Source organism: Pelodiscus sinensis, chromosome 21, assembly GCF_052426305.1.
Source record: "Pelodiscus sinensis isolate ZL-2025 chromosome 21, ASM5242630v1, whole genome shotgun sequence".
In the NCBI taxonomy this organism is placed as follows: domain Eukaryota; kingdom Metazoa; phylum Chordata; order Testudines; family Trionychidae; genus Pelodiscus; species Pelodiscus sinensis.
In genome coordinates, this window is record NC_143072.1 from 3,791,622 (window position 1) to 3,819,026 (window position 27,405).

At 50.5% G+C, this 27,405-nt stretch overlaps 1 protein-coding gene across 4 annotated transcripts in view; it reads left to right on the top strand.

Moving 5' to 3' along the window:
• Nucleotides 1-234: 234 nt before the first annotated feature.
• The window catches only part of GTF2IRD1 (GTF2I repeat domain containing 1), a 205,201-nt gene continuing 178,030 nt past the window's right edge, over nt 235-27,405 (top strand). Inside the window, exon 1 of one of the 4 annotated variants that reach the window (XM_075904296.2) lies at nt 235-445. The gene's annotated coding sequence lies outside the window, so the exon portion shown is untranslated. The remainder of the gene's footprint in view (nt 446-27,405) is intronic. The other 3 variants (XM_075904297.2, XM_075904298.2, XM_075904295.2) reach the window with 3 other exon arrangements.

The window sequence follows — 27,405 nt, forward strand, 5'->3', positions numbered from 1 at the left end:
TGCAGGCGGCGGGGAGGGCGGCTCGCTGCCCGCGGCTCTGCCCTCTCCATCCCGGTGCGCGGCCGGGCCGGCCCCTCCCCGTGGCGCCGGGCCATGCCAGCCCCCCCGGCCGGGCTGCGGGCTGGCTAATCCTGTATGTAAATGGCAGCCAATGGAGGCGGCTGTTGAGCGGGGCTGGGATTAGCGCCGGGGCGAATGGCTGGCACTCTTACTGGGATTACAGAACAAAGAGCCTCCTCGGCAGCCCCCGGGAGCAGGGCCCGGCCGGCCCGCCCGCCCCCCGCCCCGCCAGGCCGGCAGGGAGCCCGCCCTCCCCGCGCTCCTCCCTCCCCGCCGTCCCTCCCTCGCCCCGCTCGCTCGCTGCCTCCGCTCCTCGCAGCCGGCGCCCGGGCGGCAGGAGCGCAGCGAGCCGCGCTGGAGCAGCCGGGCCAGGCGGAGCCCTGCGGTAAGGGCGAAACTTTCGCCTCCCTCCCCCCCCCCCGCGTGGGCGCCGGCTACATTGTATCGAGCAGGCACGTGAGCTGGGTTCGAATGTGCGGGGGGGGGGACCGCCCGGGGAATGGGTGCGTGAGCGGGCGGGGCGGGGGGGTGCTGATCTCGCTCCTTGCCGCTGCCCCGGCTCCGTGCATCGCCGGCTTCCTCCCCTGGGGGGTAAGTGACTTTGGCTCGCAGTGACCCCATCCGCGTGGATGTCGCAGGGGGGACAGGGCATCTCCTGCTGGATCGGTTTTGTTGGGGGGTTGTCTTTGCTCCCTTCTGCTTCCACCTGGCGCTTACACGGGTTGGCATCTGTCAGATCTGGGCCTTTTGCGGGGAGGTGGCGGGCGTGGGCAGAAAGATTCCCAGGTTCTCTGTTCCTGGGTGGCCCCTTCCTTTGACACTTGGCCCGGGGCCTCTCTTTGTTTTAAGTGGGTGTCCCATGAAGGCCCCCGACATCACCTGCCCCAGGTGGATTGGATCTCCTAGGAGGGTGCAGGGGCTGCTGTGTGTGCCAGGCGAGGAAGTAAAACGGACTGGCCTGCCAGCTTAGGGTGGCATTTTCCCACTCTCCGTGCTGTGAAAGGCAGCAGCACAGGTTCAAATTAAAACGCCCCCCGTACCTGGCTAGAAACGCCAGGCATTGGCAACGCCAGTCACCGAACACAGAGTACGGAAGAGGCTTTTACCCTTCCAAGTGACATCAGCGTCGTGCTCCGTTGGGGCTGCTGCATGGGGAAGGGCGGAAAGTTGTGTCTGGGGATGGCGCTGGAGAAAGCGTTGCACGTTGGGGTGCTTGTGCCCTTGTCCCTCCTGTTCGTGGGGATGGCGAGAATCTGTTTATTTAGCTGCTCTGCAGCCGAGCGGTCAGGAGCTGGCTTCGTGCGTGCACGGGGTGACCCTTGCTGCTTTTGTAAGTCTCCGGAGCAATTCCCGCTCTGGCACGAGTTGTTTTGGGGTGGGCCGTGGACTTGCAGCCGGGAAGCAAGGAGGGGGGCCTTTCTCTGTGGCCGGCAGGCAGGAGCGACTGGAGGACCCAGGAACTGAATGCAAGGAGGATTCGGTGTGGAACTGCGGCTCTGTGTTGCGCTCTGGTGGAGAGGGCACTGGGTTGTAAGTCGGGAGACCTGGATTCTATTCCTGGCTCTGCTGCAGACCTGGCGCATGACCTTAGAGGAGTCCTGTCTTCTCTCTGTTCCTTCCTCCACCACCTCTTGTCTGTCCGCATCTGTTTACAAAATAAGCTCTGCTTCCTCTTCAGATGTTTGTACAGTGGGGCCTCGGATCTCGGCTGGGGCCTCTAGGTATGACTGTTACATGCGGCTCATCTGTTATTATTGGAAGGAGTGTAAGTGCTCTGGGGGGAACTGACATGCTATTGTATGTCACGTCTCTAAACACGAAGAATCTCAAAGTCTGACCCGTTGTTGCTGGGCCGTCGAGGTGGGTGAAACACTTTCTTGGACTCATCTCGGCCCCACGTGCTCCACAGCTCTGTGAAATCTGCCGTGGCATTTGCCGTTTGCTACAGGCTTGTGCTCCAGCTTCTGTTTCCATTTTTAGAATGATTCAGAGCCTGATCCATTCTGGTTGGGAAGGAGACCTTCCAGGCGAGAGCAGCATGTCCGATGATATGGCCTTATCTCGAGGAGTTTTCTGAGCGCCTGAAACAGTAGTTCTGAGAGTCATGAGCAGTCCTGTTCCTATTGCCAACTCTGAAGCCTAATGGTGCGCACACTCCTACTTATTTCACTGATGGATTCATTAGTGAATAAGTAAGAGAGCTGGCATCATTAGCAAACATTCTGCTAATGTGTTTATCCCACAGTGTCACATCACCTCCCATTCCTCTCCAGTTTCTGAAAGCCCTAGTTGCCCCTTATCCAGCTGCCAAAACTTCCAGCGTCTGCTCATGATAATGGCTGTGATACATTTATGCAGGACATCTACAATTGCCTTATTAGGGACAATACAAATTAAAGTGACATTAATATAAAATGTAATGCAAGGTGTAATGTAGGGATTATGTTACTGATTCAGCATTAATGCTAAGAGAACCTCTATTTAAAAAAACAATTATGTAAACCTGCCACAGTGTTTCCTGCATGCTGCCTCATCTTACAGTGCACTAGCACTGGGAATGAGGAATTTGCCACAGAAAGCTGGCTAAGAGTGCTATACATTATGGCTATGTCTACACTGGCAGCTTCTTGTGCAAGAACTCTTCTGCGGAAGAGTTCTTCTGCAAAAACTCTTCCAGAAGAGAGTGTCTACACTGGCATGTGCTTTTGCAGAAGAGCATCCATGCCAGTGTAGACACTCTCTTGCGCAAGAAAGCTCTGATGGCCATTTTAACCATAGGGCTTTCCTGCGCAAGAAATTCATGTTGCCTGTCTACGTTGGCCTCTTGCACAAGAACAGTTGTGCAAAAGGGCTTATTCCTGAGCAGGAGCGTCAGAGTTCTGGGACGAGAAGCCCTGATTTCATACATTAGAACGTCAGTTTACTAGCGCAAGAACATGTGACCAGTGTAGACAGGCAGCATATTTTTGCGCAAGAGTGGCCGCTTTTGCGCAAGATCACGCCAGTGTAGACACAGCCTATGTGGGGTTGTAACTACTATTCGTGTTACTTTTCTTTCTCTCCTTCCCGAAGACACTCATTCCTTGGGTCTCAATCCTGTAAAGACCAAGTGTGAGGTAACTATGCCTTGACTTTGGTGAGGCTACTTGTGTGTAAAGTTATGTCTGGGCTTTACTGTGCTATCTTAGGGGCCTGGGTGAGACGTGCTTGAGACTCGTGACAGGCTGATTTCATGTATAAGTTACCTAAGTCCTTGCTTATCGGTAGCTGCCTCCCACCAGGAGGCAGAGTTGAGCCTTTAGTTGGTGCCAGGTTTTCCAGGTGAAATTTAGCTGGGTAGTATTGCTGGGAAGTCTCAGAGGTACTGGGTACCAAGACCAGCTTTTCCTGTGTATTTACACATGACTGGAGCTGCTGGGATGCTCCGCCCACCTGAGACTCCTAGTGGAACTAGGGTACCGATCTCCAGTGTCAGCTGTTCTGTTTCTAGGGTCTTGTTTTCTTGCTGGGGGGGAGCACGGGCAGCCTGCTGCTGCAGCGTACTCATGATTAAAGCAGGAAAGTCGGCAGTGGGGCGATACGCATCCTTGTGAGCAGCAGACTGAGTCCCAGAATGTTGTTCAATGGGGCTGTCCCTGAGAACTCAGGGCTGTTGTCTGGGGAGACTGAGGCATGTAAGAATTGTACCTTTGCCTTCTGAGGGACCTGTCCTGTCATATCAAGTCAGTGGGCCAACAGCCCCCTGTCCTGGCACTGAGACCTGCCAGTGCCATTTGCTCTAGACAGAGGTTCTCCCCCACCCATCCAGCTAGGATCCGCCTCTGTTTAGCACTCTTGGAAGGATGCTGTGCTTAGCAGATGCGGTAAAAAGCTGGGCATTGGCTGCCTAGGGGCTAGCACTTCTGGGTTCGTTGCGTCCGTAGAAAGCCTTATCCCTTGCAGTTGGACTTCAATGTAGAATCATTGATGGGGATCCTGCCCTCTTGCCGGTTGGTACAGTTTGCTAATATTTGAAGGGTCTTGTAGCCTGATTGTGCAGGACAGCGATTTTCATGGGTATTCAGCGTGCATCCCAAGGCTGGAAGATCTGTCACCCTACTTGAGCCTGCTGTGGTTAAAGGAAAACATGGAATATTGAAATAAAGCCCACGCTGCCCTCGGCCACAATGTTGGACCAGTTTCCCCACAAGATGCCAAGACTAGATGCAGTTGTGGATGCAGTGCTTGTACCTTGGATTCTCACCTTCTCCTCACCATCCTCATATTGCCTTTGGATGCCAGCTCCTGTTCCTGTTCTTGGGCCTTCTCTTTGTCCCCTCTGCTGCTGTCTTCCCTGGTAGGGCTGCCTCCCGGTCAGAGGATCTCCTGCCCGTCTTCACTTTGATTGGCTAAGACCAGAGTCAGGGGAGGAGGGACTCCTCTCAGGGGTTGGGAGAAATAGTAAACTCTGTATGAGTGGAGCTTGAGGAATTCAGAGGGTCACCCATGTGCAGCTCCTTGCACCACTGGGGCCATAGCCTAGAACCATCCGCTGGTCTCTAGGATCATGCTGTCATCCACTGAAATAGCTCTGTTGTCACCCCGTCTCCCATGATTTAACCAGAATCCATACAAACTCTGGACTGCTCAAGCATGTGTCCAGTGATGGGTCTATAAGTATGAGACCAGATAGGGCTTCTGCAAAAGTGTCTGTGTTCCTCCACTTGTTTACTACATGTGTGAGAGGGTGTGTGTGTGTCTGTCTGTATGAGTCTGCTTGTTCAAGAATTCCTGCAAAATAGTAAGAGCTAAGACCACCAAATTTGGGAGGCAGATCCCTCTTATCAGAACACAAAGCAAGATCAGGGTTTGGTTGTGCCAGGACAATGGGATGTGTGTGGAATGCAATTGTTTCTCATCAAACAGAAAGGGAGGGCTGTGATAGCAGAGACAATCATATTCCAGAATGACCACTGTGGAGGAGGGGCGTGTGTGTGTGTGTGGGGGGGTGCTGCAAGCAAATGCATCCTCACCACCCTAATAACCCTGGAGAGCAGCTGGTGGCTGGGCAGCACGACCCCTGCCGCCCCAGGCTGGCTCCAGGGAGCAGTCAGTAGCTGCCCCTGTCCAGACTCCTGCACTCCCATCCCCTGCCCTGAGCACCCCCCCCTGCCCTGACTTCAGCCCCCTGCTCTGACTAGTAAGGAATATGCGTGTGTAACCCACACGCTGAGAAGCACACCTACTAGGTGTGTGGGTTGCGCTTGCTGCCTGGTACATAGAACAAGCTAACGTGTTACATCACAACTGTGTAGTGTCAGTCGCTCTTCCAGTGAAAACTTTTTGTTAGATTACACACACAGAATTCATACTTAGAGACTTTTTTGGAGGTAGTTGCTTATCTTTGAACGCATCCTGTGTATGCAGGGTATGTAATTAAATCTCTTCAAAAGGAGCTGCGGCAGAAAGTACTATTCAGTTTTACCCTTTCTCAGTCTGCCACCTCATCTGAGCTCTCTGACAATACTATTCATTCTGCAAACTTCCCCAGTGCCATACTGACTTGGAAACTTCAGTTTGGCTGAGGAAATTTTCCAGTTCAGGGGCTTCCAAATATTTATAGCTAAAAAAATTGCATTGTCCAGGCTGTACTCTGCATTTGAAGGGGAAGAAATCTTTGATGCTGTGCTAAACAATGGTAGTATGAATCCAGATCCAAATTGTTTGGTTCTCATGTTCCTACTGATGAGGCAAACGTTTTTATTTCATACTTCCACCTGCTTTGCAGCACTGAAAAACACAAGTCTAAGATCATTCCTGGATTTAATCCTCAGCCAAATTCCTCATGAAATGTCATTGTTAATATAGTTTCTGTTCATTTAAATCTGAACACCAATGCTCCAAAAATTATTTTTGCAACTAATGGGGTTTTTCTCTCTCTCCCCATATACTTGTTCCCACAGGAAATAGCTAACATTTTTTTAGGCTCTTATCAATATAGTGTACTTCCTTTGGGAATCTTGTCAATTGAATTCAGAGGGCTCTGTGACTTTTGAGTAAAATCTGGAGTAACTTCTAAAAAAACCAATGGATTTACAACCATGAAACTGAGTATAGAATTTGGTCCACAGAATCTTAGTGCTAGGTATGGACCACTTGGTGGAAAGCAGACCCAAAGGTTTTCCATGTCTAAATGAGTTTATCCCCCTTGCTATGGGACGACAATATCCAAACAAACAGTGCGTGGAGATATGGTTCTTATTTCTTCTTTTTGAAAATAGAATGATTATCGGTCTGGAGAAATGCTAGTTGCTGTTAGCACAGTTAATGAGGCCACTAACACAAGTGCCTGTGACTCCTTCCGGGAAAGGTTCAACCCATTAGTCGGATGGTTATACCCAAGCATGCCGCCGTTTAGAAACAGGGTATGGAAGAAAGGTGGTGGTGTAGCAATTGTTAGGAGGCCCAGCGTTGGGTATGGGGGGTATGTGGGAGAGATTTCTGCAACACCTCTGTGCATTAGCATCCTTTTCAATTGCTAACCCGCTTTCTGAGAAACGTGCCTTGAGGTGAAAAGCTGCGCAGAGGTGGGGTTTTAAAACTACCTCCCTTGTCCATCAGGAAGGATAGTAAGGGAGCGGTGCGGGGGCCATGCTTACAAAGAGCTGCATTGGTAATCCGTGTCAAGACCAGGAGGGATGGGATTTTCAGAAGCTCTCTGTGCTGGCCTTGCTGGGCTCTCACTGAAGTCGGTGGGAGTTTGGCTACTCAGTCTGGGGGCCAAGTGAAGCCAGTGCTTGGAAATCCCCAGCCGGAAGCTGTAGGAGAATGGCCATCAGCTCTTCTCAGTGGCCACCGAGCAGTTCAGCAGGAGCCCATGGAGAAGGGCAGGCTAACAGTAGTGCTGCTACCAGGCGGTTGGGGTTGGCCCTACTTTGAGGTCACAGCTTTTTGGATGGCCTATGAAGAGCAGGTTTGAGCAGCTCATGTGTGGTTGGAGCAATGATTCGCTTGCTTCTATTCCTTTCTCATCTCTTACAGTAGGATCCTCTCCATCCCCATGAGCCCTAAGACTTACCAGCTGGACGCGATGGCCTCCTGAGGTCTCTTTCAACCCTAGGCTTCTCTGAAGTGTAAATGCTCTTAGGAATTAGACTAGTGAGGGGCAGCCTGTACCCTGGGCCCCATGCTGCCTACCAGGGTTCTGGGTGTGGCCCACGAGACATTTTGTTGACTGTTTCGTGCGTGCAGGGTTGCTAGATTCCGATGGTGTCTGTCCATGTGCTTTTTTTCCCCTACCGATGTTACTAAGTGACACGCATGTAAAACAAGGACACGTGAAGTGAGTTTTGTGCTGATTACACATAACGCTGACTGCGAGCGCCATGTGCTCCACCTGCATCCTATCCAAGTGCTGTTACGGTTCCGTCAGTACAGCTCTCAAATTCTAGGCACGTACTCTATCCCAGGAGACGGTTTTGGTGATGACAGTCTGGCGGCCCGCTGAGATGAAGGAGGGCCACTTATGCGGCCCATTCACTAGGCTAGGTTGTCTATCGCTGAACTAGACCTGCGTTCCGTCTTGACTTCACATACCACCATGATGGACCCACTATAAACAGCCAGATGAAATTTATGGACAGGGTTTTTCTGATTTTTTTGTCTACATTGCCCAACATATGGGCTCCTCCTGGCTGATTCTGTTTGCTGGCAGCCTCACAAATGTATTCCAAGTTCCTGCGTGATCCATGCGTTCGCTGTCTGGGCTGTATCTTCCAGAATGTCCTGAGGGTCTGATTGTTCCTACCGTTATTCGGCTCTGGTGAGGCCACATCTGGAGTATTGTGGCCAGTTCTGGGTCCCCCACTACAGAAAGGATGTGGAGGCATTGGAGAGGGTCCAGCGGAGGGCGACCAAAATGATTAGGGGGCTGGAGAGCATGACCTATGAGGAGAGGCTGAGGGATTTGGGTTTGTTTAGTCTGCAGAAGAGACGAGTGAGGGGGGATTTGAGAGCAGCCTTCAACTTTCTGAAGGGAGGTTCCAAAGAGGATGGAGAGAGGCTGTTCACAGTAGTGACAGATGGCAGAACAAGGAGCAATGGTCTCAAGTTGCGGTGGGAGAGGTCCAGGTTGGATATTAGGAAAAACTATTTCCCTAGGAGGGTGGGGAAGCACTGGAATGGGTTCCCTAGGGAGGTGGTGGAATCTCCATCCCTAGAGGTTTTTAAGTCTCGGCTTGACAAAGCCCTGGCTGGGTTGATTTAGTTGGGGTTTGTCCTGCCTAGAGCAGGGGGCTGGACTTGATGGCCTTCTGAGGTCTCTTCCAGCTCTATGATTCTACCTTTTACCACCTTGGGCCTACACCAAAGCCTGCAAATCTCCCATTGACGTCACTGGTTTGGATTGCACGCCTCTTCCTTCGTCCTGAAAGCCAGTGTTTTCACAAGGGCTCCTCCCAGGCAGTCAGACCCAGATGACTCAGAAGAGTTCTGCCTACTGGGTGCTGAGCTTTCTTGATATCTGGCTGTAGGAGTAATTCAGAAAATCACGCAGGTAGATGTGGATCACCTGGCAGTACCCTAGTACCTTCTGGACACTACTGGAAACGAATCCTCTAGTAGGCCACAGCTTTTTGGATGACCTACGAGGAGCAGGTTTGAGCAGCTCATGTGTGGTTGGAGCAATGATTCGCTTGCTTCTATTCCTTTCTCATCTCTTACAGTAGGATCCTCTCCATCCCCATGAGCCCTAAGACTTACCAACACGGTGACTGCAAAATTGGGATAATTCTCCTAGGTTTCCATGACTCCACAGCTATGTATTGTGGCTCTCATTCAGGGAGGTGCTTATGCATGTGCCTAGCTTTGACTGGGCAAATAGTCCCTTTAATTGATGTTGGACCAGCTGCAGGGTTGAAGCTGGGTTACTTGCTTAAGTAGCTAGCTGAAGCACAAACTCCGAGGGAAATGTGTCGCTTACGCTTTGCAAAGACATTACATCATGGTTGTCCTAAGGCTGGAAATCTCCTCTCCCTTGCTAGAGTTGTTGCAGCCATATTTCAAAGAGGAAATCCAGATGGGGCAGTGATTTCCAAGGGATCTCACAAACTCCACCAATAAAGATTTCCCCCCCCCCTTTCAGTAATTATATTACTGCTGCTGGAAACCCCTTTCCGACCGCTGGCTGCCTCATAGTGGGATTTTCAGTTATTTCTACAAGCAGCCACTGACCAGACTTTCTAATATTCTATTGTTTTGTCTCTGCTTGGGGCTAAAATCCTGCTTTGTCCTTTTTAAAAAGAAAATGAACTTCAGCCAGATGAATAGGAGGCCACAGGGCACTAAGCACCATTCTCCTGCCTTTGCTAATTCACAGTGGTGCGGTTGTGGCATCTCCATCACTGGAGATATTTAAGAGCAGGTTGGACTGACCTCTATCAGGGATGATCTAGATCAGCGGTTCCCAACCTTTTCCAGGTGGGGACCCATTTTGACAATTCACGAAGACTTGGTGACCCAAGGCAATTGGAAAACTGGGGGAGGAGGAAGGGAAGAGCCACCCGGGCAGACACTTGACAACCCTTTTGAAATGTAATGGTGACCCATATTTGGGTCCCGACCCATAGGTTGGGGAAACCCTGATCTAGATGGTACTTGGTCCTGCCATCAGGGCCGGGGACTGGACTTGATGATCTCGCAAGGTCCCTTCCAGTCCTAGAGTTCTAGGATTCTATGGAATGGTCTTTCAAAAGGACTCACTTCATCAAGGTTCTTTCTGCCTTGAATTGTGAGGCTGCTTTTATCTTTATTTTCTCCAGATCCACAACCTAATAAGGAGAAAATATCCCTTCACTCACATGCTTATAAAAACCCAGAGGGAACTGAAGGGCGTCTTTTTTTTTTTTTTTTTTAATAAAATAAATATTTAATGAAGGCCTGTGACAGGGCGGACAAGGCCCTGACCTAGAAAGAGCCATAGATGAATCCTCCAAGAGGCTAGAGAGGCTTTAGAGGAACTTGCCAATCGGGGACCAGGGAGGCCGACAGCAGCAGTCAGTGTGGGTCAGAGCTCGAGATGAGCAGACCGTGAGACTGACAGAGGACAGTGCCTTCAGGAGGGGAAGCCCTGGAGGTGCCACTCTGTCTGAGTGGGGAAAGAGACTGAGGGGAAACTGAGACCCAGACATGGAGACACCAGCAGAGAGCTGGATGGGCCCCTGTTAGGTGTGTACCCTGAAAAGGGTGTGAATGCAGCTGGAGGGCTGAGAAGCCAGAAGGCTTTTAAAGAGGCAGTGCAGGCAAACACACTCGTCCAAATGAGGGGTACTCATGGGAGGTGAGTGTCCCCCTGTTACAAGACCCCTCTGCAATTTTCACTCTTTGGTTTTCACGGTAACCTCTTCACACTCTTCTGCAGAAGTTCATGAAGGACAAAACTAACCTCCCTTTATTTCCTTCCTCCCTAACCTCTGGGTCTTTGTCCAGTTGGGTTTGCCAGTGAAATTGGTAGCATCATGGGCCAGATTTGCAAAAGTGTTCCATTCCCATTTAGGGTGGATTTTTTTCTTTTAAAGGCTCAGTATGTGTTGGGTGTGTGGGCTCTTCTGAAAATGCCCTTGTTTAGGACAGCTGGTGCAACATTAGTAAAAATTTAAAGAAACAACCTGTTCCTACCCCCAAAAAAATGTTTGGAAGGGCTAACAAGCCTGCTGCTTCAGGGCATAAATCAATCTGTAGCAGACAAAGATTAGGCAGACACTTACCCTATGAGCGGATTATTCCATAACTACCATATTCAGTGTTCCTTGTGCCTTTCTCTGTAGTATCTTGTATCAGCTGCTGTCAGAGACTATATTGGCCACTGGTCTGATATGGTCCTGTCTTCCTAGAAAAATAATGTTTCTGCTTGATTACTTGGGAGAGCAGGGACGTTCATATTTGACAGATCATTTCTTTTGGACAGGTACCATCTTTCTGTTCTGTGGTTGTGCAGTGACTAGTACATTGGGGTCTTAATCCACGTGTTGGGCTTCTAGATCGGGGCTACTCAACATATGGCTCATGAGCCTTGTGTTTGCGGTCCGCGGAGCAGTTTGGATTTATGTGGGGCTCAACACGTGGCCCCTGAGTGGGATTCTTTGAACGTGGCCTCCACTGGGAACATGCTCCACAACGGCGAGGCGTCTCCCAGACAGGGTGAGCATTGAAAGACACAAGCAGATGGGCTGGCTGGATCAAATGGGTACAGGGTGTTGGTGTTTCTAGCCCCCAGGAAGGAGGTGCTGGGAGTGCCAGGGTATTCTGGGAAGTGCTCGTTTCTTAGCCTTGTGGGCAGAACCTGAGAGATGCACTGGCCACGTTTGGGTCCGGCACCGCGGACCCGAGGCTTCATCTTTGTATTCATGCCCATCAGTGTGAAAAAAGCTGTTTGCATATATTTGCGCGCGCGCGCGCACACACACACACACACACACACACACACACACACACACACACACACACACACACAATTAAGTTGCAGCCCTCTGCATGTGCTGTGAGTATCTCTGTGGCCCCTGGGACTTCCAAAGCTGAGTAGCCCTGAACTAGATGATAGAGGAGTAGAAATAACGAGCTATGTTAATTTTAACAGAGTTAATTTTAAAGAAGCTGAGTTCTGTCTTTGAAATAGGAAAGAGTTTAGGGACAGGTTTTTTTGTTTGTTTGTTTGTTTGTTTTTTCCTGGTTCCCTATGAGAGGGAGGTGAGGAGAACTTTTCCTTAACCTTTCGGATTCTTCCTCCAACAGAAAAAGGGGCAGAGGGGATCTGATTGTCACTGCAAATATCTATTGTAAGAACATAGCAGCACCCACACATCCTCATTCTCTCTCTAAATAACATTGCTACAGAGAACAAAGTCCTGAAATGATAAACACTATTACAAACTATTTTCACTTAAAAAAAAAAAAAGCTTACACAAACCCAATCCATTACATCTATCAATAATTCTCTTGGGTATGTCTACACTAGCTCGTTAATTTGAGCTAGATAGGCAAATGAGGCAACCGAAGTTGCAAATGAAGCCCGGGATTTAAATATCCCGGGCCTTATTTGCATGTTCCCGTCCGGTCGCCATTTTGAAATTTCACTAGCCCGAACTCACTGCCACCCGGCTACACGCGTCCTTAGTTCGAATTAACTGTGACTCCTCATTCCACGAGGAGGAGGACTTAGTTTGAATTAACGTGTCACTGCTGCGTGTAGCCACGCGGCAGTGAGTTTGGGCTAGTGAAATTTCAAAATGGCGACCGGACGGAACATGCAAATAAAGCCCGGGATATTTAAATCACGGGCTTCATTTGCAACTTCGGTTGCCTCATTTGCCTACCTAGCTCGAATTAATGAGCTAGTGTAGACATACCCTTATTCTACACCCCTCCACACATAAATGTGCTCAAAAATCTACCCCCGCCCTACACACATGCCCACATATTGCAACCTACAACTGGTTCGGCTTCGTTTAGAACATGCACTTCTAACTGCTCCGTGTGGTCGATGTTAAAGGCTGTAGGGTTCTGCGTGGCGAGGAAGGGAAATGTGGCAGGGGTAAGATCATGTGGAGAAGACAAAATGCTGATGCTTGTCGATGGCAAGGGATAGGGGAGGATTTCCTGGCTTTGTAGTGGTTGCATTGGGGGTATATGCCAGGGATGGCCAAATGTTCTGAGCCGCATATGATAATCCTCAGAAGTTCAAGAGCTGTGCTTGCCTACCAGAGCTCGGGGCTTCAGCCCCTCTCCCATTGAAGCCCCGAACCCTGGCAGGCATCTTCTGCAGGGCTGAACCCCAAGACGCCCTTCCCTAAAGGGCAGAAACCTCTAACCCCAACACACTGCTGCATGACAAATCCTGATCTCCCCCCGCCCCAGTCTGGTAGGTGGAGGATGGGGTGGAGGGGTGTGTGTGGGGGGGCATTGTGAGCCACACTTTAACTGTGAAGGAGCCTCACGTGACTTGTGAGCCACGGTTTGGCCACTCCTGGTTTATGCCCTTGAGCAATCTTAATAGTTTAAAGGGGGGGTGCTGCGTGTGTCTCGGAAAAACTTTATTAATCTCTAGCTGTGTTTAATTCTAGGTATTTGTGACTTTACCCTGCGAATGTGTTCTGATGCCACAATCCATTCGTGTTTTTCTTATTGAGTGACCGAGTCCTTCCATCACGTGGAAGACTCACATTGTTCACTCGTACAGCATCACAATCAGCCACTTGTCTGTAGCATCAAAGCTGGTCATTGTAGCATTGAAGGAGTGGCCCTGTAAGCCTGGTCCTTCCTGGTGAGCGCCCAAGTCCGTAACTCAGGAAGGGCCCCGTGCTATTTATTATGTGGGAAGATGATTTACGGGAGGTGCCAGAGGTGAGCTGCTTTGAGGGCAGTACAGATTGTGGCTGGATTTGAGTCCTGGTGCAAACGTATGCGTGGATGAAAGATGCAAATGAGACTTCCCTCTCCTGGCTCTTTAAAGGACCCAACACAATGTCTTCTGGTATTCCTGTGTATTCTACTCCCCTTCTAGCTGTGCTGCCTTGTCCCATCTAGTGGCACTCTGATCACTTACAGAGAGAATAGTGAGTCTGCTTTACCAGCCCTAATTGAGCCTGGTGGCTTTTACCTTGCAAGGTAGAAGCTCATGCACAAAGCTCCAGAGGTTGCAGGTTCGATTACACCAGTCTGCGTTACATATAGAAAACCTCCAGTTGACTTTAATAGGCTCCAAATGAGCTTTATTGCTGTGGTCTTGCATCATCAGTACAATCTGGAAATTGCAAGGCGGTGGGAAGAAATGTAGTTTGTCATGTGTCTTACTACTGATGGGCTAGTACGCAGGTCTTATCGTGGAAATTGAGCAACTTAAGCACCGTTTCAATTTGGTGGTAGGGAGGGATGTGAAATATTGGTTAATTGAATAGTGGAGTAACCTCAATAATTCTTATTAATTAGTTGACTATTCTATAGTACCTGGGGGGGGGGGGGGGGGGGCAGGGCTGGCAGCCAGTGCACTCTGGCCTCACTCCTGAGGATCCTCCTTCCACTCCGTACGGCTTCCTCTTTATCAGAGGCAGCAGTGTGGGATGCCAAGTGGGAGTTGGTCCATGAGAGGAGCCAGTTTAAAAACCAGCTCCCCTCACGGACCGGCTGCCTGTCACCCTATGCTGCTGCTTCTGATACAGAGGCAGCAGCATGGAGTGGCAGCAGCCCCTGTCTCGGGTGGGTCTGAGCTCCCAAACCTGGTGCAAGCCAGAACTCAGCGGGGCTGCCTGCCCAGCTGGTTTCTAATACACTTTAAATGCAGAGCCACAGCAGGGGTAGGTCCCGGACCCGTTTCAAGCCAGGACTGAGCGGGACTGCTAGCCAGCCTGCCACAAAATTTGGGGTGTGTGTGCGTGTAGTCTATAGCATTAACCTATAAGCTTTTGCTTATCGGTTAATCGACTATACTATTACATCCGTAGTGGTGGCCAAACTAAGTTCTAATTTGACCTGTGTAAATGGCCTCTGTTACTTAGTTGATTATTATTCCTATTACATGAGCGGTTGGAGAAGTCCTCTGGGCTTCCCTGTGCTAGGGGCTTTACATACAAATAGTAAGAGATGGTCGTTCCTCTAAGAAGCTTATAATGTAGAGATAGTCGAGAGAGACAAAGGGCGGGAGGAGAAACGGACACAGAGGAGAGTGAGTGAGATGCCAGTGCGGCAAAACTGTACACGCATACTTCCCTTTGAGTGTGTGAGTGCTCCCACAGAAGCCTATGGGAGTGTTGTGAGTGTGAAGTCAAGCATGTGCACAAGCCTTTGCAAGTCTGAAGTGTGTCTTGTCCTTCTTGATGCACAATTCCCCTGGAAGTTGGTTCCATTTCCTGCTGTTCTTACCATTAGGAAGTTTTCCCTCTTAAAACTGCTGTGTTGTCGTTTGAACCCGCTGCCCCTTGTCCCTCCCCATTGTGGGGAGAGAACAATCCCCCCCCCCCCCGCCCTTTCTTAGGGCAACCTTTCAAGTATTTAACTATCATATCCCCCTGCTTAATCGCCTCTTTTCCAAACTAAACAAACCCAGTTCCTTGGCTTGCATGGATGGCGTTCCAGCTCATTGGTCAGCTGTCATTCGCCTCTGGTTCCTTTCCTGTTTCAATACAACGGTGACCAAAATTGGGCACAATGGTCATTTCTCCTTCCTCCGCCTTCTTCACGGGACGGTCCGATGGATGGATATTCTGTTTCTAGTACAGCAGAGCAGGGTTGATTTCAAACTCTGCGTTACAGCCCTTCTCTTCTGGCCCTGCTGTAGTTTTGGAAATGGTCGTCTTTCCCGATTTGAGCCCAGCTGGGCAAACTGACACCTATCTGATGCTCTTGCTTGTTGTACAGAAAATTGGAGCCGTTCTGGGCAAGAGAACAAGGAGCAGCTGCATCCCAACATATGGGAGCAGTTCGGAAAGAATCCATCCTTCTTCCACATAATCCCATTGGGTGATGAGCATGGAAGGACAGACAGGAAGGAAGCCAGTCTGAGAATCAGCAGCTCTGCTTCTCTACCCTGGCTGCAAGGGCTCTGTTAGACGCCCACGTGAGTCACTGGAAGGGAAAAAATGGCCTTTCAGTTTGTAAAATATGGTAGGAACTTAGAGCTGGAAGAGATCTCAAGAGGTCATCAAGTCCAGCCCCCTGCCCAAGGCAACCAATCCCAGCTAAATCAACCCAGCCAGGGCTTTGTCAAGCCAAGACTTAAAAGCCTCTAGGGATGGAGTTTCTACCACCTCCCAAGGTAACCTATTCCAGTGCTTCACCACCCTCCTAGGGAAATAGTTTTTCCTAATATCCAACCTGGACCCCTCCCACCACAACTTGAGACCATTGCTCCTTGTTCTGCCACCTGTCACTACTGTGAACAGCCTTTCTCCATCCTCTTTGGAACCTCCCTTCAGGAAGTTGAAGGCTGCTATCAACTTGAAGGAACCTTCTGGGGTGGACCTTAAATAAACATCTTTATTGGGGCCTGGGCTTTGCACTCGGCACCCTACAGACGGAGGTGCAACTGTGGTGATGCCCTGAGTGCACAGGCTGACAGAGTTATAAATTAGCTTCATCAGAGGAGGCTTGCAGAAAATAAATTACTCTGCACCCTTCAGGGGCATCGCAAACTGGAATTTCATCTAGAGATTCTGGCGACGGACGCCTGGGAAACCTCTCCCTCCTCCCCCCCCTTCCTCCCCCAATTAAGGAACATCCATCCAGCCTCCTCCTCCCCGCAGGAGAGTTTTGTTTTGAGGTATATTTTATTATTCCTATCCAGTGTTAGTCTTTTATAAAAATGAGTTGGTTACAGGAATTGGCAGACACTTGCTACGACGGCGTTAAAACCACTGTGTAAACTGTGATGTTAAAAGCAGGATTAGTTTGGATTTATTGCTGGTTTTCAGTGAGATTCTGTACAGCCTTATTAACTCTCTGGTGCACGCATTAGAGAGTCCATTTTCCCCCCCTGTATCTGTGTTAATCTGTATGTTTCCCCTGCCGTTGTGCTAACTGGCTGTTTGCCATTGTTCTCCTTGACAGTTTATTATGTCGTGCATTGTGTGTTTCTTCTTTAAATACATCACTTGGGAGAAGCGTATGCCAAACATTTGAAATCCTGATGAAACAACACAGTTAAAACCAAGTGGCCCATGTGCTATTAATACAAATCTGTAGTGAGAACAGTAGGCGGGCGACCTTTAACAAGACATTAAACATTTATTAAAACCATTAGAATTAGTGTCAGGTTGTATTTATTTTTTTTTTTTAAAAAAATCTACTCGGCGAGCGCAGAACTGTGCGTGTGAAATGACAGCCTTGAAAGATGCTTGACGTGGTTTCGTTTTTATTTCCCTGCCTGTGTCCTATGCGCACAGCCGGCATGGCGCCCTGCCAATCTCCAATGGGTAAATTGGCACCGTGGTGGATGGCTTCTCGTTAATGACAGGCCCAGTCCTGGAAGAAGCTGAGCGCCTCCTGAAGACCGCTGAGTGTCTTGCTGAAAATTAATGGGCGCTCAAAAGCACCTCCCCGGACAAGCGCTGCAGTTTCTGATGTGGATATTGGGGTTCCCCTCCCCCGAATATATTTGCAGAAGGAACATGCTTTTCAGGTGCTGCAGCTTCTCAGGAGAAAGGCATGATGGGAAAACACAACTGAGACCTGTCAGCAGCATCCTCTTTACCCCCTTCAGTTGAACAGCGTTTTTGGCAGTTGGAAGAACTTCCCTCTGGTCTTGACATGGGAGGAGGAAATGCACCAGAACGCCTGTGGCAGGAAACAGCTTTCCCCTCCTCGGGTGGGGATAGATTGGGAGATGAAGACGGCCTTTTCCAGCTCTGACTCTGGTGCACAGCTATGTGCAAGGTTTTCTACAGCCCCTCCGATCTGCTGCTCGCTGCACAAGGGCCCGGAGCGCTAAATAACGCCTGTTCTTCAATCTACCCCGTCTGGGCTCACTCTAGTGGGCTAGGCCGTGTTCCTCTGAGCTGGGCGCTGGCCTAGGCTGTTAGATAAGCCCTGTACAAATAACACCTGGCATTGTTCTGGCACAATAGTGTGGCGTGCCAAAGAATGAGCACTGCCAGTTTTTTAAAATGGCCACTCGCGTGAAGAGAATAAATAACACACTGGGGGCGAGCTGCTTGGAAAAGCATGACTCATTCACCCACTGTGCTTTCATAGCTGAGGTAGATCCTGTCCCCTGCACAAACCTGACCATGTGGGCTCAGTGCATTGGTGCTGCAAGGTGTGTGCGTGGTGGGGAGGGAAAGGAGAATTTTCCCTTTTGGATAGTCCGTGGCTGTTGCTGCATCACCAGGAATAGTCCTCCTCCGCCGGAAGGAAGGGGTAGAAGATCTACAGGCCTGGACGCACCTTGAAGCTCTGCTCTGCTGCGTGGCTGGCCTCTGAGGAGGCAGTGTGACCTAGTGGGTGGAGGAATGATTTCTCCGATCCTGGCCTGCTGGGTGACCATGGGTAAGTCATTTCCCCTCTCAGTGCAAATTGAGCCTGAAGCCAAGCAGGCACATCGGCATAGTTATGCACATCAGGGCAGGGGTGTGAAAAACATGCCCCCCCCCCGTCAGTCATACTGTGCCGACAGAGCCCCAGTGTAGACGCAGCTGTGTTGATGGAAGAGAGCTTCCACTGACGTAGCTAATGTTCAGGGGGAGGGTGTCCCCACGCAGACAGACTCCTTCTCTCAGAGTAGGGTGTGTCTACACTAGCGAGCTGCGTAGGTATCATCTCTGTAGTGGTAGACAGAGGATAACTGAGACTACGAAATAGGGCTTATAAGGACCTTCTTTTCCAGACCTACTGATGGAAAAGGACTCTGTAAAAGCTAGGGAATGTTATGTTAAATACTGGCCACCCAACCTGCAGCATTCTGAGCCCTTGTGTTCAGGAGAGCAGGAGTTCTTTACAAATTAAGCAGCCTGGGAAAAGATCCGGTCCATAGTATCCTCAGCCCTACACCGGGGGTCTCTGCTCTTTCTAGCAGCCATCTCCATGTGGCCACACCCTGGTGATTTTGTCCGGATGTTTGGAGGTGTCTTGTAAAGCCCTAGCTTCAGGAGTCCGGTGAAGATGGGACAATCTCAGCTTGTTTTCGTTTGGTTTTTCAGTGTTGTGGTTGCTGAGAAAAGCTTGAATGCTTGACGTGAGGGCCCCCAAAGGCTCCGAAACCCCTATACAAAGCACATAGCTAAATTCCAAACCCTTCTGTTTGTTTTTTATAATCTCAGGGAGTGTAAGCCCGTCTCCTAACTTCCGGAGTCATGGTGGTGTTTTCTTGTTTTTGTTTGTTTGTTTTTCATTCTTGGGATTAATGCTGCATCTGCTGGCCAGGCTGTTGTGACAAACCAGTCCCTTAACTCTTGGCACTGCAGCTCTTCAGGGACACCTACACTGCAGCCCCCTCTCCCTGCAGCCTGCCGCAAGTCTCTGAGCCTGGGTCTCTAGACAGGGGCTTGTGCTGTGGTGCTACAACCTTGCGGGGTTTCAGAGCCTCCTTGGGAATAGGGACGGTAAAATGCCTTTGTTTTTGCAAATGTGTAACTGCTGAATTTTTCAGCTCCTGCCTGCCCCCCTGGTGCTGCTGCCTCTGTGGGAGGGAGTGGTGTGCGTGGAGGGGCAGACAGCTCTGTGGGAGCTGGCACAGCCAGGAAGCCTGCTAAAAAACCGCTCCCCGCGCACACCGGCTCCCCCCTCCCTGCTTCTGATACAGAGACAGCGGGTGGGGGAGGGCTGTGTGTCACCGTGAGGGTTAACCGATGAGCCCAAGGCATCCGTTAACCTTGCCCACAGGTACATTAGCACATCCCTGGTTGTTGGTGTCACGGGAATGTCGTGTGTTGGGTGACACTCGGTAAAGGGGAGGAAAAGTGCTTTGCACAGCCCTAAATGGGCGCTGAGCATTGGGGTGCTGAGTAACTGCCCAGGTGTGTGTGTCCATGCTGCAAGAGAGCACATGAAGCCCTGGACCGGGGGAAATGGGCTGCCCTGGGGCTCTCTCCTATTCTAGGTCGGGCCCAGCTAAGACACGAATTGAATTTGGTTGACCCTGCTGCTGCGCCCTTTGTCTTGGCCAAGCACCCCCGCCCCCCGAGCAGAAGCGCAGCTCTGAGGGATGACTACTTCACCCCATGCACGGCCCTAGCCAGAGAGCTACTCCTTAAGCTGGGGTTCCCATCCTCCTTTGCTGGAATCAAGGAGGGAGAAAAGCAAAAGGCAGCACAGGGGTAGACACATCAGCCCCAATTTACGAATCTGTTCAGGAAATCAGAATGGCGTGGCTCTGCCGTTTAAGGCCCGGCGAGTCAGCTGTCCTCTGACAGGCCGCAGAGTTGGAAATGGCCCAGGACAGTTGTGTAGAGCAAGAAGCAGCTGTCAATGGGCTGTAAAATAACAAGCATGGATTGAAACTCGTTTTGACTTCATGGTAGGGATGTGATCGCGTAGTCAGTTAACTGATAAGCAAAAGCTTATAGGTGAATGCTAAGGCCTACACACATTTCTTCCTCTCTCAAATACCCCCTCCTCCCCCAGTAAATTTTTTAGCAGGCTGTCCAGCAGCCCCACTCAACCCTGGCTTGCACCGGGCGGATCCGGGACCTACCCCTGCTGTGGCTCTGCATTTAAAGTGTATTAGGAGTCGGGCATACAGCCCAGCTCAGTTCTGACTCATGCCAGGTCTGGAAGCTCAGATCCCCCCCCCCCCCCAGACAAAGGCTGCTGCTACCCCGCTCTGCTGCCTCTTTATCAGAGGCGACAGGCAGCCGGTCCACGAGAGGAGCTGGTTTTTAAACTGGCTCCCCTCGCAGACCAGCTCCTGCCTGGCATCCCGCACTGCTGCCTCTGATACAGAGGCAGCAGCACGGAGTAGCGGGGGCTCCTTGGGAGTGAGGTGCACTGGCTGCCATCCCCAGGGGCTATAGAATAATTGACTAACTGATAAGGTTATTTGACTATTCAATTAACCGATATTTAACATCCCAAGTTCATGGGCCTTGTGACATGTGAAATTCTGAGCCATTTCCTGAGCCCCCTGACTGTGTGTTGTGGCTACCCCAGCAATATTTTTCCAACCCTACAATTGTGTACAAAATGAGAGGAGATTTGAGAGCATTCCTTGGTCGTAGACCAAGAGCCTGTTTCTTCCTTGTGTTTTCTGCCATCACCCGCCTCACGCTCAGTGCCATCCTTCAGGTTGTGATTTACCAGGCTGCTACCCTAAAGATTACATGCTGTCTGGAAAATGTCTTTATTTTTTCATGTTTGCCATTGTAATGTATGGAGGATGCTGCTTGTTTGAAAAACAAGGTCTTATCTCTGTGGGAATTACACCTGCCTAAATACAGCGCTGTGTATCACTGGATGCACGCACAAGGCACTTCACGATAAAAGCCGCCTTTTGCTGCTGCTGCAGCAGTGATACAAAAGTTCACTTTACCTTAGCTGCCAGACAGGAGCACTCCTCTACGCCACACTTTGGAGTGTACAAATACCTGGTCCTCAAAGGCTCTTTGAAAGCAGATGGGGATGTTTTTCTAGCTCATTGCAGTTAAGATGTATTTAGTTTTTGTTTGCTAGACAACCAAGAGTGTTGTGATTACTGGCCAATATTTAGTTACTAGTTAATTTTACAATTTGATTTGAAAAAATAAATATATATATATAGCCTGAGTTTGGGCTCTCTGCAGAAGATCTTGTTTGATGGGTTTTTTGGAGAGCTCGTGGGGATACACATCCTAGAACAATGAAGGAGAAAAGAGGAGTCATTTCATACCCAACTATTGTTGGGATTTTATCGCTTCTGCCTATGATGTTCTAGGTGCACCAACACCTTAACTAGGCATCTATTTTAAATCTCAAGAAATAAACCAAAAATAAACAACTTGTCGATCTTGGGTCTTTTGGGTGGTGGTTGTTTTGATGCATTGGCAGACCAGTTTTTCCAAAAAATTCAAAGCTGGATCTTCAAAGGTATTTAGGTTCCCAATTTCCTCTGAAATCCAATGGGAGTTAGGAGCCTATGTACCTTCTGAGGATCTCAATCTTGGCTCCCATTTATATATTTAAACCTGTGTCCAGTTTTTCAAAGCGCCCTCCATCCAGCACCTCTTCCTGGTCACTTAGGGTGTGTCTACACTGCACACACAGCCTGGGTCTTCAGTGTACACCCTTGTGGACTCTGTGCTGGTGCATCCACATTGCTTGCTGGGACCATGCTCCGTCAAGCACACCTTCTGATTTGAGTCTGCAGCTTGACCTGCATCCTCACTGCGGAATGACGGGGCTTGGATCTTGTTCACTGTGGGACGTAAGCTCTGAATCCAGGTCCTGAGTGCTTGCTGATTTTTAGGCAGGGTTGTGTGTGGACATACAGAAAGAGGCTCCAACCTGAGTCAGCGCCCATGCTTGGTGTGCAGTGGACACACTCTCAGAAGAGCTCTGCACCCAACATTTTGTACATTCAGCACTGGGGGCTCTTTTGAAAAATCTAGCCCAGTGGTTCCCCACCTGTGACCCCCAGCAGCACACCGCTGCAGCTCATGTGCTCAGAGCCATCCCGTCCATAGGATGGTTCGGGGCGGCTGCCCTAGACCGTGCACTTACTGTCCTATAGATGGGACCCATGGGATTACTGGGGCCCGGGGATCTGGCTCTGTACAGCATCCCACTCACCATGGCGGCAGGATCCAAACGTACCCAGCAGCCTGCCCTGCTCCAACCCGCCGCCCTCTCGTGCCTTGCTACGGAGAAGCAGGGCAGAGCGAGCCAGGAGAGGGCGGCGGGGCAGAACGGAGCAGGGTGCCGGGCTGTTTCAGCTCCCTCCTCCATGGTGAGTGGAGCAGGGAGGGTGACCGGGGCTGCCATCACACCAGGCCTCCCGGTAATCTCTCGGGCCACACTGCTTGGGGGAGGGGTCAAGAATGCGGAACGGGGGTGGGGCTTGGGGAAAGGATGGAGTGGGGGTGGGGCAGTGCCTGCTGTGGGGGGTACATGTATGCCCTAGGCCCCCCCTCTCCCCACGGATGGCCCTGCATGTGATAGTGTATCTGCAGGACCAGACAGGGAGTGTATCTGTTATATAATTGCAGCCCACGTTCCACAGGTTGAGAGATGCTGGTTGAATCCCATCTCCTTTTGCTGGCGCTGAGCCTCTTCTCACAATTCTGGCCGCAAGGGCTCCAACTGTTGACTCCTTTTAATCTCCGGCCCTTTTCCTTGTTTCCTCGAAAGGTGCTTTGCCCTTTTGCAGCCCCAGGGAGGAGCTGAGTGCGGTTCCTTGGCCAGGCCGGAAACACCGCAGTTGTGTAGCCAGCTACTTGAGTAGCGGCAGGAGTGTCCAGTATCCGTTGGAAGGAGTTGTTTGAGAACGTTAAAAGATGCAGCAGGGGTAGGGGGCAGATTAGAGGGAACAGGAAAGAAAATATCTACCCACAGCCAGCAGGGGTTGAGTGTGGAAAGGAGATGGTAAGCGCGTTTCCCCTCCCAAAGGTCTTGTGGCTAGAAGTGGGGTGGAGGTGGTTGTGATGGAAGGGGGCGGGGAGGGGGAAGAGGCCCTCTCGGATTCATGAGCACAGAAGTTAGCATGAGGGGAAACAAAAGAGCATGATTTCCCGGTGCCCTGCTTCCCCTGTAACTAATCAGCAATGGTGCGTCTCATTAAGGCTATGTCTAGACAGCAGAGCTTTTCTGGTATCCCGGAAAAGCAATGTTGTGTCCAAGGAACATGTCCGCTTTTCCGGAAAAAAAATTCGGAACAGCGGACGCGTTCTTTTGCCATCCCTGTAAATCGCATTCTACGAGGAAGAGGGATGGCTCGAAAGAGCAGGTTTTTCTGAAATGTGGTGCTGTGTAGACACGCCACGTTCCGGAAAAGCCTCTTTTGAAAGAAAAGCGGGAAAAGATACACAAATGGCGGTTTGCAATTTGCGTGTAGTTTCCCAACTTTTCTTTGCAGTGTAGACGTAGCCTCAGAAGGGAATGGCAGGACATACCGAGGTGTTCAATGACAGATGTACAGCGTGTCAAAGTCCCTGCCTGTTCCTAGGCTGTAAGCTGTTAGTGATATCTCTGAAAAGTATAACAGCAAATGTGCTCTCCCTAAACGGCTGGGTGTTGTGGGTTTGTGGTTTTGTCCATTCCCCGCCCAGCCGGCTCTTAGCTAGTGATGTTCTGAAAAGCCTCTAAGGCCAGAACATTCGCTCTGGGTATTGATTCCCGCCCCCCTCCCCCAGCATCTGGCTTGAATGTGTTGTCCTCACTCTTCTGCATGCGTTTGAAAAGTGCATAGGGAGGACTAGATTTTTATGGGCTGTGGTGCTTCTGTATCAAATGAGTGTTACTAGACTATGCATGGGGCTGTCCAGAACGGAGGCTTAGCTCTTTGGTGAGTCTTGAAAGTTAGTACTTGGATCCAGATGTATAAAACAGCTCAGGGTTAGATATTCCAAGGGTCAGCACCGATCATGAGGGCCACACCTTTCCGAAATGCTCAGCAGTAGCTACTGTGGTGACATCTACGGCCAGATTTTCAGAAGAGCTGGGCACCCGATTTGGTGAGCCTGCCTTTCTTTTTTCTTTTTTAAACCTGATGTGTACTTTGGAACTTAAATGGGAACTGAGATGGCTTGAAAATCCAGCCCTGAGTGCGCCTAATTCTTAAATCGGTGTTGTCAGCAAGTGATGCATGGAGGGTGGGGGCAGAGAGAATGTAGGAGGAAGACCGTTGCTGGGGCAGCTTGCATTTCTGTGTTGGTGCTTGCAAGGCGCACTAGGGTCCTGTTGTCTCTGCTGCGGAGGGAAGAAGGGGAATAGGAAACCCAAATGCCTTTTGTAAGAGCAAAAAAATAGGACCCCGGAGAGAGCTGCTCCCCCCCCCCCCTCTCCCCGCCCTCCCTCCCCCCGTAGATAGAGGAAATGTAATAGAATGTTGAAACTAAAGGGTAACAGCCTGAGTATCAGGGAAGTGCCATTCATAAAGATCTCTGAATTGCAATGGATCCTCCAAGGAAAGTGGTAGAAACCTTGCCACTTGGGTCATTACAAATTGGGCTGCAGGGAACATCCTTCACCAGCAGGGGGAATCTCATGCATCTATCCCAGTGGTCCCCAACCTTTTGAGGTTGTCGGGCGCCAGGGGGCGTGGCCGTTCGCCTGCCGGGTGCCAGGGGGTGGGGACACTTGTGCGCCCGGGGGTGCCCCCCTATAGCCACGCGCCCGGGGGCGCCCCCCCCCATAGCCGCATGCCCAGGGCCGGGGCCCCCCCATAGCCACGCGCCCGGGGCTGGGGCCCCCCCATAGCCGCGCACCTGGGACCGGGGCCAGCGCTTCACCTCCTCCCCCCTGCAAGCGCCGCGCGCCCGGGGCTGGCGCTTCCCCCTTTTCCCCCCGCAAGCGCCGCGCGCCCGGGGCCGACACTCCCTGCAAACGCCGCGCCATGTGCCCGGGGCCAGGCCAGCCCCGAGCACCTGGCGGGCGCATGCAAATGCCCCCGTGGGCGCCATGGTGCCCGCGGGCACCGTGTTGGGGACCACGGATCTATCCCATCCATCCATAGAGCATGCATTGCATTAGTAATTAGCTGCTCCTGCTCTCCTAGCTGTGAGAACATAAGAACGGCCACACTGGGTCCGACCAAAGGTCCAACTAGCCCAGAATCCTGTCTGCCGACAGTGGCCAATGCCAGATGCCCCAGAGGGAGGGAACAGAAACAGGGAATCCTCAAGCAATCCCTCCCCTGTTGCCCATTGCTAGCTTCTGGCTGACAAAGGCTAGGGACACCATTCCTGTCCATCCAGGCTAATAGCCATTGTTGTATCAGGCCAGGTTGTTAAAAATTGTGCTACCAAACGCCTCCGATGCAAACCACGAAGTGATGCGTGAAAGGAAGCGGGTGTGGGTTTTCACCCAAGACACACACTAGCAGGACAATTAGATGGCCACCTTGCCTGCTCCTGAGGCTTTCCAAGAGGACAAGGTGTTGCAGCTGAGCCGAGGGAGTCAATGACTCTTTCAATATTTACTTTGACGTTCTAAAGTAGTGTTGTGTTTACCCACTTGGAGGCTCTGCGTTGTGTGTGTGAAGAGCTTAGCAAAGAGCTCTCTAGCTTCCTTTGGAACGACTCCCTGAGGCGCCCGCTGCAGTATCTTGGGCTTGAAAGCAGATTGGCAACATCGCTGATGGGTAACTTGCTCAGATTACCTAATTGCTTACAACCCATTTAAGGGGAGCTGATTAAGAAATTAATTCACAATCTTAGGCTCCGTAGATCCAGATTTGAATGCTTTGATCACAGCGGAATAGGAAGGGATATAGGCAAACATGTCACTTTCCATCCATCTGTCGGAAGCAAGGGGTAATTAAGGTGCTTCTGATGTTCAGATCAAGATTTTAGTGTGCAGATTTGCATAGAGGCAGATGCATTTATAGTTAGGTTATTCCTCTTGGACCAGATTTCCCTCTAGAAATGTATCCAAGACACCTTCCCATTCTAGTTCAGGGGAGCCCCCAGCTCTGCTCTTAGTGAAAGCTAGTGTCTCTCCTCTCCGCACCATGGCAACTGTGAGATTTCTTGCCCCAGGTTCAAATCTGATCAGCTTGGTGTGGAGTGCGTTCTTGACTTAGGAATGCGTCTCGATGATATTTTCCAGGTCCTCCTTGTTGTGTCGGAGCCTTTAGGCAAGGTCTTCTCCTTCAGCTCATTGTATCTAACCCAATCTGTCTAATTCCATGCTCCTCACTGCAGCAGCTGAATGCCTAACGAAATTTTCATTGCCACAACGTAAAGACCCTAATGTCCTTTAGAGTGTGATAGAACGTGATAACCTGACTACAGAGCTTTGTGCTCTTCTGCATGTGTATCAGAGTAACAGCCGTGCTGTAAAATTCCACAGGGGACCCTAAAAGCCCCATGCAAAGGATCTTTTTATTTTCTATAATGTTCTGTAGGTTTTTGGAGTCATTCATGTGGAGCCATATCAAATTCTCTGGAACGCTAGGGGTTCCATCCCTTTAAGATTCTAGAGGGCTTTCCCATAGGGCTGTGGGAATGGCCAGAGTCGTGTTTTCTCTGGCACTATTACTGCATTACAAAAATCCCTCAAGTGTACAGAGGGACTTACTGAAACTAGATCCCTGTTGTGCTAGGTCAGGGGTGGCCAACCCGTTCTGGATGGAGAGCCAAGATCCAGCTGGATCCAGTGCAAAGAGCTGGGGCAAAAAGTTGTAAAATAAAAAAAAAAAAAAAAAAAAAGGACTGGCCCTTTAAGAAGGCTTTTTGGCCGCAGCCACCATATTGGATCGGCCATTTTGATCTGGACGGCTTCCCTGCCCCAGTGAGCACAGAGGATCTGGGAGGCATGGGCCCTGTTCAGGAGACACGGGGGCAGCTTCGCAAGCCTCGGGTTGGCCATGCCTGTGCTACGTGCTGCAGAGACTCGTAATTAAAGTGTCAACGAACTTAAAATCTGAATAGACAAGACAGAGAAGGGGGAACTGAGAACTGGGAGGTGAAGTGAGTGGGCTTCACCCCACAAGTCCACGGCCGAGCCGAGAATAAAACCAGTCCTACTCCCACTTGTCTGTGAAGCAGTGCTGGCTGTCAAAGCGGAATGTGTGCATGCACACAGAGTCCAAATGCAGCATTCCTCTCCCCCAGCTGTGACTTACCTTTATTGTTACCTTCGGCAAAACTCAGCCTAAGCTTGATCAAAAATACCATGTACAAATCTGCCCCATGTGTCAAATGTTCTCTGTGTTGTTTGGTCTTCTTTTTAAACCCTGCTGCTTTTGCAGACAGC